The sequence below is a fragment of the Lithobates pipiens genome, unplaced genomic scaffold, assembly GCF_037356315.1.
Source record: "Lithobates pipiens isolate NorthernLeopardFrog02 unplaced genomic scaffold, aLitPip1_a1.2 Scaffold_10, whole genome shotgun sequence".
Classification (NCBI taxonomy): Eukaryota; Metazoa; Chordata; class Amphibia; order Anura; family Ranidae; genus Lithobates; species Lithobates pipiens.
In genome coordinates this window covers 181,899,402-181,909,058 of record NW_027507686.1, presented here as the reverse complement: position 1 = coordinate 181,909,058, position 9,657 = coordinate 181,899,402, and the positions used below count along the sequence as shown (strand labels likewise).

General features: G+C 48.4%; 1 pseudogene; it reads right to left on the bottom strand.

The window, feature by feature from the left end:
- Positions 1 to 9,250: 9,250 nt before the first annotated feature.
- Positions 9,251 to 9,358, bottom strand: LOC143955940 (U2 spliceosomal RNA; annotated as a pseudogene).
- Positions 9,359 to 9,657: the final 299 nt, after the last annotated feature.

The window sequence follows — 9,657 nt, the reverse complement described above, 5'->3', positions numbered from 1 at the left end:
CACACTGGGAGGATGGTCCAACACGTAAGCTACTGGTTTAATCCTGCTAAGGATACGGAAAGGCCCAATAAACCGAGGTGCAAACTTCAGTGAGGGAACACGAAGCCGGAGGTTGCAAGATGACAGCCAGACCCTGTCCCCAACCTGGTAGGAAGGCGCAGGCAGGCGTCTGCGGTCAGCATGGAGTCTGTACCTATAATTAGCATGACGCAAAGCCTCCTGGACTTGTACCCAAGTGGAACGAAGACCACGGAGATGCTCCTCTAACGCAGGAATACTCTGCAGAACAAACGAGTCAGGCAACATGGAAGGTTGGAAACCATAATTCGCCATAAATGGAGACAATCGGGAGGCAGAATTCAAGCCACTGTTGTGAGCAAACTCTGCCCAAGGTAATAGGTCAGACCAGTTGTCATGATGGTCAGAAATATAGCAACGTATGAATTGCTCCAAGGACTGATTGGCTCGTTCTGAGGCTCCATTAAACTGCGGGTGATACGCAGAAGAGAACGCAAGATGGATTCCCAACTGTGCACAAAAGGCTCGCCAGAACTGGGAGACAAACTGACTGCCCCTGTCTGAGACAATCACCTTGGGTAGCCCATGTAAGCGAAAGATCTCCCGAGCAAAAATGGAAGCCAGTTCCTTAGAGGTGGGCAACTTCTTAAGTGGAATACAATGACACATCTTTGAGAACCGGTCAACCACCATAAGGATAACAGTGTTGCCTTGGGAGTTGGGCAATTCCACAATGAAATCTATAGACAGGTGAGTCCAGGGCCTCTCTCCATTGGGTATGGTTTGTAGGAGGCCCACTGGAAGGTGTCGTGGAGTCTTACTCTGAGCAAACACGGGACAGGCAGCTATGAAGGCAGTAACATCAGCCCGTAGACTAGGCCACCAGAATTGTTGGGAGATGGCCCAAATGAGTTGATTCTTCTCAGGATGGCCAGCTGCCTTGGGAGAATGGTAAGTCTGGAGCACTGCAGTACAGAGACTCTCTGGGACAAAGCAGCGGTCACAAGGTTTATTAGGAGGAGCATGGACCTGAGCAACAAGAATTTTGTCACCCAAAGGAGAAGTAAGACTGGTGCGAACCGTGGCCAAGATACGATCAGGAGGAATCATAGGAACCGGAACCAACTCCGACTTGGAAGTGGAGTGTCACGCAGCGGCAGCGGAATGTAGTGCTGCGAAACAAATGCAGCATCAATGAACAGGCCTGCAGCCCCAGAGTCGATTAGAGCCTGTATCTCAATGGACGACTCAGCCCAAGAAAGGGTGACCAAAACCAGGGGCTTATCCTTCTGGATAACTGGGGATGAAACAACGCCACCTAAGGTCTGTCCATGACAGGACCTCAAGGTTCGGGCGTTCCCTGGACGGGTAGGACAAGACTTCAAAAAGTGACCTGCCTGGCCACAATAAAGGCACAATCTCTCCCTCCTCCTAAAGGCTCTCTCAACCGCAGAGAGACGCATGAAGCCCAGGTGCATGGGTTCATCTTCACTAACCAACTCGGTACCAGGAGGCATGGGAGGTGAGGGAGGCATGGGTGGGACTACAAAGCTCGGAGGCAAACGTGCAGGAGGCTTCCGCAAGCGCTCCTTAAGAGAAAGTCTTTCTCTGAGTCTGGAGTCAATGAGGATGGCAAACAAGATCAAGCTCTCCAGCTCAGTGCGTATATCTCAGGCTGCTATTTCATCCTTGATGGAATCCGAGAGACCATGAGAAAAAGCAGCCACGAGGGCCTCATTGTTCCAAGCAACCTCTGCTGTCAGAGTACGGAATTCAATGGCGTAGTTGGTAACAGTTCTCGTACTCTGTTTTATGGACATGAGGCACTTGGCAGCAGAAGCAGAGTGTGCGGGAACGTCAAAAACCCTTTTAAAGGAGGCCACAAACTGAGGGTAACTCAAGACAACAGGTTTTTGCGTCTCCCATAGAGGGTTAGCTCAGGCCAAGGCTCTCTCAGAAAGCAAAGATATCACGAAACCTACTTTGCTTCTGTCCGTGGGAAACACCTGGGGCAGCATTTCGAAGTATATCTCAACCTGATTGAGAAACCCTCTGCATTGAACTGGATCGCCCCCAAATCGCTGGGGAAGCAGAGCAGAACCAGACAAACCTCTTATAGAGGTAATACTCGAGGCGGTTGCCTGCACAGAGACTGGCGCAGCAGCAGGAGCGGCCTGCGACTAAGGTTGTACTGGAGCAGCCACCGTGGGGGATTCCAGGTGAGCTGTGCGATTCAGGAGTGTTTGTAATGCCAAGGCAAACTGGTCCATGCGGGGATCTTGCTCATCCAATCTGGAAAAAATATTACCAACAAGTGGATTGACTGTATCTTCTGAATTCATGGCCTTCGCGTACTGTCAGAAACCATGAAACAGACTGAGACAGAAGTACAATTAAATCACACTTGTTTATTAATAAAAATCAAAAGGTAAATAGAAAAAAGTGTAGTCAAGCATAGCCAAAGTCCAGTAGTCAGATCAGCTAGTCAGCCAGTCCAAAGTTCATTAACCAGATCGGATAATCAGCCAGGCCGGAAGTCAGGGATCCTAGGAGAGCAACCGCAAGCAGGATAAGAAGCCAGGAGGGGTGTTAGCAAGCCAGTCTTGAAACAAACAGCAGGAGATGGTTCCTTGTGATGTGACCAATGCGAAGGCAAAGGAAAAAGTGAGCTGGAAGGCTTTAAATAGGCAGGTCAGACAAGCATCATCAGGAACAGCTGGTACCTTTGGAAAGAGAAGAGAGCTGGCAATTAGCCGACAGCTGAGCGACCAGCCCAGAGGAGGAAGGGCTAAGCCAGTCCTGACACCACCGTGGGGGATTACAGGTGAGCCGTGCAATCCAGGAGCATTTGTATCGCCAAGGCAAGCTGATCCATGCAGTGATCTTACTCATCCAATCTGGAAAAAATATTACTAACAAGTGGATTGACTGTATCTTCTGAATTCATGGCCTTCACGTACTGTCAGAAACCATGAATCAGACTGAGACAGAAGTACAATTAAATCACACTTGTTTATTAATAAAAATAAAAAGGTAAATAGAAAAAGCGTAGTCAAGCAGAGTCAGAGTCCAGTAGCCAGATCGGGTAGTCAGCCAGTCCAAAGTTCATAAACCAGATCGGGTAATCAGCCAGGCCTGAAGTCAGGGATCCTAGGAGAGCAACTGCAAGCAGGATAAGAAGACAGGAGGGATGTCAGCAAGCCAGTCTTGAAACAAACAGCAAGAGATGGTTCCTTGTGATGTGACCAACGTGAAGGCAAAGGAGAAGTGAGCTGGAAGGCTTTAAATAGGCAGGTCAGACAAGCATCATCGGGAACAGCTGGTAACTGTGGAAAGAGAAGAGAACTGGCAATTAGCCGACAGCTGAGCGGCCAGCCCAGAGGAGGAAGGGCTAAGCCAGCCCTGACAAGATATCGGGTACCCGGCGGACATCGCGGCCACTGGGCATGAGCTCTGTGACACAGCGGGCGTGCGTGCGGCCCCTATATCCCTTAAAGTGGCCGCCATACAGCTATGTGTCAGGGCTGGGCTCAGCCCTTCCTTCTCTGAGCTGGCTGCTCAGCTGTTGGATAATTGCCAGCTCCCATCTTTGGCAGCTGTTGTTGATATCCTGCTCGTCAGGCCTGCCTACTTAAGCCGTCCAGTCCAGAGGTTCGTTGCCTTCACCTTGGTCAACATCACAAGAAATATCTCCTGCGTTCCTGTTTAAAGACTGGCTTTGCTGACATCCCTTCTGGCTCCAGATCCTGCTTGCTGTTCCACTACATTGATCCCTGACTACTGGCTTGGCTGACTATCCGTTCCGGTTACTGAACTTTGGCTATGTTTTGACTAAGTTTGTTCTTTTTACTTTTATTATTAAACAAGTGTGATTTACCTGTACTTCTGTCTCGGTCTGATTTCATGGTTTCTGACAGGAGGTGAAGGCCATAAATTCATAAGATGCAGTCAATCCACTTGTTGGTAATATTTTTTCCAGATTGGATGAACTGGATCACCGCATTGATCAGTTCATCATGGCGTTACAAATGCTCCTGAGTCACACGGATCACATTGAATCTCCCACTGTGGCCGCCCTGGTGCAATCTATGTTGCAGGCTGACCCTGCTGCTGCACCAGTCTCTGTGCAGGCACCCATCTCTAGTGTTAACTTGAAAATAGGTACATCTGGTTCCGCTCTGCTTCCCCAGTGATTTGGGGGTTATCCAGTCCAATGCAAAGGGTTTCTCAACCAGGTTGAGATATACTTTGAGATGCTGCCCTGGGCATTTCCCACAGAGAGAGCCTTGGCCTGGGCAAACCCTCTATGGGAGATGCAAAAACCTGTTGTCTTGAGCTACCCTGAGTTTGTGGCTTTGTTTAAAGGGGTATTTAATGTTCATGGATGCCCCACTTCTGCTGCTAAGTGCCTCATGTCCATCGAACAGAGTACAAGAACTGTTGCTGACTAAGCCATTAAATTCCATGCTCTGGCAGCAGAGGTTGTGTGGAACAATGAGGCCCTCAGGGGTGCTTTTTAACATGGTCTCTCTGATACTATCAAGGATGAGATAGCTGCCCCGAGATATACCCACTGAGCTGGAGAGGTTGATCACGTTTGCCATCCTCATTGACTCCAGACTCGGAGAAAGACTCTCTTTAAAGGAGTGCTTGCAGTCCCACCAGTGCCTCCTTCACCTCCCATGCCTCCTGGTATCGAGTCGGTCAGTGAAGGCAAACCCATGCACTTGGGTTTCATGTGTCTCTCTGTGGATGAGAGAACCTTTAGAAGGAGGGAGAGCTTGTGCCTTTATTGTGGCCAGACAGGGGTCTTGTCCTACCCGTCTAGGGTACGCCCAAACCTTGAGGTCCTGTCATGGACAGATCTTAGGTGGCGTTGTTTCATTCCCAGTTATCCAGAAGGATAAGCCCCTGCTTTCGGTTACTCTTTCCTGGGCTGAGTCATCTATCAAGATACAGGCTCTTAGCGACTCTGGGGCTGCAGGCCCATTCATTGATTTTGCCTTTGTATCAAAGCACTCGATTCTGCTGCAGCTGTGTGACGCTCCACTTGCCATTGAGGCTCTTGATGGGAGACCTCTACAAATTTCCCACGTAACTCATGAGACAGTTCCGTTGCCTATGGCCGTAGGGGCTCTTTACCATGAGATAATCCAATTCCAAGTTATTTTCTCACCCAAGTTTCTGCTGGTTATTGGTTATCCTCGGTTACAGAGGCACAACCCCTCTTTTGATTGGCTCCATAGTGAGGTTCTCTCCTGGTCACCACAATGCAGTGAGAAATGCTTCCAGAAGGTAGCCAAGGTTCTGTGTACCTCTTCACTTTCCTCCCTGCTGGAGGAGTACTGCGATTTTAGTAATGTCTTTGACAAAGGTCAAGCCGGTAGTTTGCCTCCACACTGGCTATATGATTGCGCAAGACCTTCAACCTGGGGTCATACCCCTCATGGCTGGGTTTACTCTTTGTCAGTCTTGGAGGATAACACCATGGAAGAGTATGTTGCAGGCGCACTTTCTCGAGGTTTCATCTGCAAATCCTCTTCTACTGCTGGACTGGTGCTGGTTTCTTCTTTGTGAAAAAGAAGAGTGGTGAACTGAGACCTTGTATTGATTATAGGAGTCTCAATTGTTTCACAATTAGGAATTCCTATCCGATTCCATTGATTATGGAGTTATTTGGCCGCCTCAAGAGAGCAACTGTTTTAACAAAGCTTGATTTGAGAGGGGCATACAATCCCGTATGAATTAAGGAGGGCAACGAGTGGAAAACTGTGCTTAATACCAGAACAGGCCATTATGAGTACCTCATAATGCCTTTTAGCCTTTGTAACGCCCTGGCAGTATTACAGGAAATTATTAATGATGTCCTCCGAGATTTGTTGCAGCTATGTGTGGTGGTTTATCTCTATGATATCCTTATATTTTCCATGTCCCTGGAGAGCCACCATACAGATGTCTGTCATGTGCTTCAGAACCTAAGAAAGAACATTCTCTATTTTAAACTGGAGAAGTGCGAGTTTTGTCGTGAACAGATTAGATTCCTGGGCTATATCCCCTGTGACCCTAAATATTGTCTGCTGGGGCTCGTAGAACAAATGTCGATCCTCAGAGCTAGGAAAACACTCATATCCTTGTTATTGTACTATGCAAGAAAGGCCATCACCATGACCTGGAAGCAATCGTCCCCCCCCCTATCAAATTTTGGAAGAACCTGGGGAACGCTAGTTTGCCTCTCTATAAGGCCACCTACTCGAGCAGGGGTTGCCCACAAAAATTTGAGAAGGTGTGGACCTGCTGGTTGGATGATACCACTACGGCAACTGATGTAGTGATTAACCCATAATTCTTCATTAAGGTCATAGTGGGATGATAGGTTGACCCAAATGCTCCTATGCTATTTTATCCTGTATCTATAACACTTAGCACAAAACCTCCTGCAATACCCTCTCCCCACATTGGGGTATATCTAGTTTAGGTTGTATTGTTTTGACCTGCCCTGATGCGGCCCATTGCTGCATCAGTAACAGATTGTATGTTAAGAGAATGTGTCCTTATGTGGCCTGTTGCTGCATTTGAAGGTTTGCCCCTGCGTAAGAAATGTTTGGCCCCTGCGTGGGCAATTGGTGTAACACTGAAAAATCAATAAAAACGATTTTATAAAAAAAATAAAAAATTCCTGGGCTATGTCACTGCTGGTTTTTTGATGGACCCAGAGAAACTTTTGTCAGTCCTACAGTGGCCAACTATTATTGGAAGTTTATTCATAACTTCTCATCTCTGGTCAAGCCCCTGACTGATATGACCATATGACCAGAAAGGATTGTAACCCACAGAGTTCCATTAGCAGTATAGTCAGTGTTTATCTGGCGCTCCAAATGGAGTAATCCTTAGGGGTTTAGTCTGTGGCTGTAATAGCTGGATGGTGATGTATCCATAGAAAGGGGTATTAAGGGTTAAAAGGGAAGGCAGCCTTCCTTCAGAGTGTGTCCAGAACTCTGCAAGACATGTGAGGAAAAAACAGGGAGGGGGAGGCGCCGACCTTAGTGTAGTATTAAAATGATGACTTTAATAGAATAAGATTAAAAACACTTACAAGATGATAGAAGATGCATGGTCATCAAAGTAAAGTGCAGTCCTGACATTCCACATGGCTCTGTGGGTCCCACCGCTGTTCTGGATAGCTGGAAAGGATTGAGAAGCTGGCTGGGATGGATCACAGTGTTTCTCCAGGAGCAAAGGAACAAAGCAGCTCCACACAGACCAGCATGGATCATGGAACAGGAGGTGATGTCACCAATGTCTGATTGGACCTAGGCAGGGCTGTAATCTTGTCAATCAGGGCTGCAGTGATGAAAGGCTACGCGCTCGGAGCTGACTACTCCTATTGGCCTTACCCACAGAATTGGTCTCTGGAGTACATTAAGGCCTTTGAGAGTCTCAAGGCTGCCTTTGTTTCTACTCCTGTGTTGGCACATCCTGATCCTATGTTACCTTTTATCCTTGAGGTTGATGCTTCTGAGACTGGTGTTGGTGCCCTTCTGTCTCAAGTCCTACCTCTGAGAGCGCTATGCATCCACATGGCTACTTCTCCAAGAAATTGTCACCAGCGGAGTGCAATTACGAGATTGGTGACAGAGAGCTGTTGGCAATCATTTTAACCCTGAAAGAATGGAGACACCTCCTCGAAGGTACCACTGTACTGGTTCTCATTCTTACTGACCATAAGAATCTCACATTCTTGTCTGAGGCTAAATGCCTCTCTCCCAGATGGGCACGATGGGCTCTTTTCTTGTCAACTTTCAATTACATTGTCTCATTCTTACCCGGTACTAAAAATGTAAGGGCTGGCACCTTGTCATGACAATTTTCCTCCACTTCTAAGTTGGACTCAGTTCTGGTTCCTGTGATTCTTGCTGATCGTATTCTGGCTATGGTTTGCACCAGTAACAAAATTCTTGCTGCTCAGGTCCATGCTCCGCCTGTGAAACTTTGTGACCGCTGCTTTGTCGCAGAGGGTCTCCGTACTGCCGTGCTCCGGACTTACCATTCTCCCAAGGCAGCCGGCCACCCTGGGAAGAATTAACTCATTTGGGACATTTCCCAACAATTCTGGTGGCCTAGTCTACATGCTTTTTTTTTTTTTTTTAAAGCCTATGGCGTGCAAAACACACTCAAATACTTCACCCGGTGCATAAAAAATGTGCACACACATAAAGAGTGACACAAAAAAGTGCAGACGGGTACATAAGCCCTCTAAAATCAGAGGGCCTTGTCCTGAATCCCCCGGGGCGTTAGGCTCCTGACAGGGACAAGGACACTTAAAACTTGGTCTTCCTGGTCGAAACCAGTCAGACCCCCTTCTTTGGAAGGTCTGCCGAGACAGACCCACCCAAATACTAGGTGAGGCTCCCCCGAAGGCAGACCCCAACCCTAAGGAAGAGGGCAAACTAAGCCAGGAGGCCATGTACACCCCCTCCCCAGACTTTCAGGACAGGCCCTGGGACCTGCGACCCTACTCATCACAACAAACGTGCAAAGTGACAAAACAAGACGTGACAAACACACACTGAAAATAAATAAAAAGTGGGGAAGGGATAGTGGAGAGATGAGTGAAAAGGTGGTCATTGTGTGAAACAATGACCAGGCCCTCCGGCCAGGAATAAAAAACTCCTCTGGTCCCAGCCAAAAGGCCCGGCCCAAGAGGCAGGTGCTAAAAAAGAGTGTTATGGTGCAGTGATCTTGGTGCCCAAAATCAAAGTGACCCTCACTCACAGTGATTCTTAGGCACCCCTGGACTGCCACTCTAGGGGCACATACTCCATAGGCTTTCAAGACCGCCCTGGCCCACGGTCCGGACCACAGCAGCCCCCACCCTAGACAGGAAGGCATGAAGATCAGGAAGCTTGGTGAGAGCTCTTTACCATCAGGCTCCACCGTCGCTCCCATCACTCCTTCCTAATTACATTCAGGAAGTACTAACCGCTCCTCCCCCCCATGTAGGGAGCAGCCGGTTTTCCCTCCCGGAAAACTGTCCAGGGCTAGAACTACCCCAATCCAGGCCAGAAGGCCAGGTACTCAACCCTCTGGGTCAGACCAGTGACAGCACCCATCCTCACCAGGAGCATCCTTCCAGACGGCTCAGACACAACCATGCATCGGCCCCCAGTTTTCTGTCGGGCGGCACGACGTGACCCCTACCAAAACCATCCTTCCAGATGCTAATTACGCCATCGGAGAGTGCTGACGAAACCCTCTCTATTAGGGATGGAACAGCGCCTCCTTTGGCAACTGATAAGAACAGATACTACACTTGATCTTAGCCAAAAGGCCGAGAAGCGATGCTGATGTAACTGCCTTTGTAGCTGGCTGTTCCATGTATGGTCAAAGTAAGACTCCACAACATCTTCCAGTGGGCCTCCCACAACCCATACCTAATGGAGAGAGGACCTGGACCCACCTGTCAATGGATTTCATTGTGGAGTTATCCAACTCCCAGGGCAACACAATTATCCTTATGGTGGTTGACCGGTTCTCAAAGATGTGTCATTATATTCCACTTAAGAAGTTGCCCACTTCTAAGGAACTGGCTTCCATTTTTGCTCGGGAGATCTTTTGCTTACATGGGCTACCCAAGGTAAT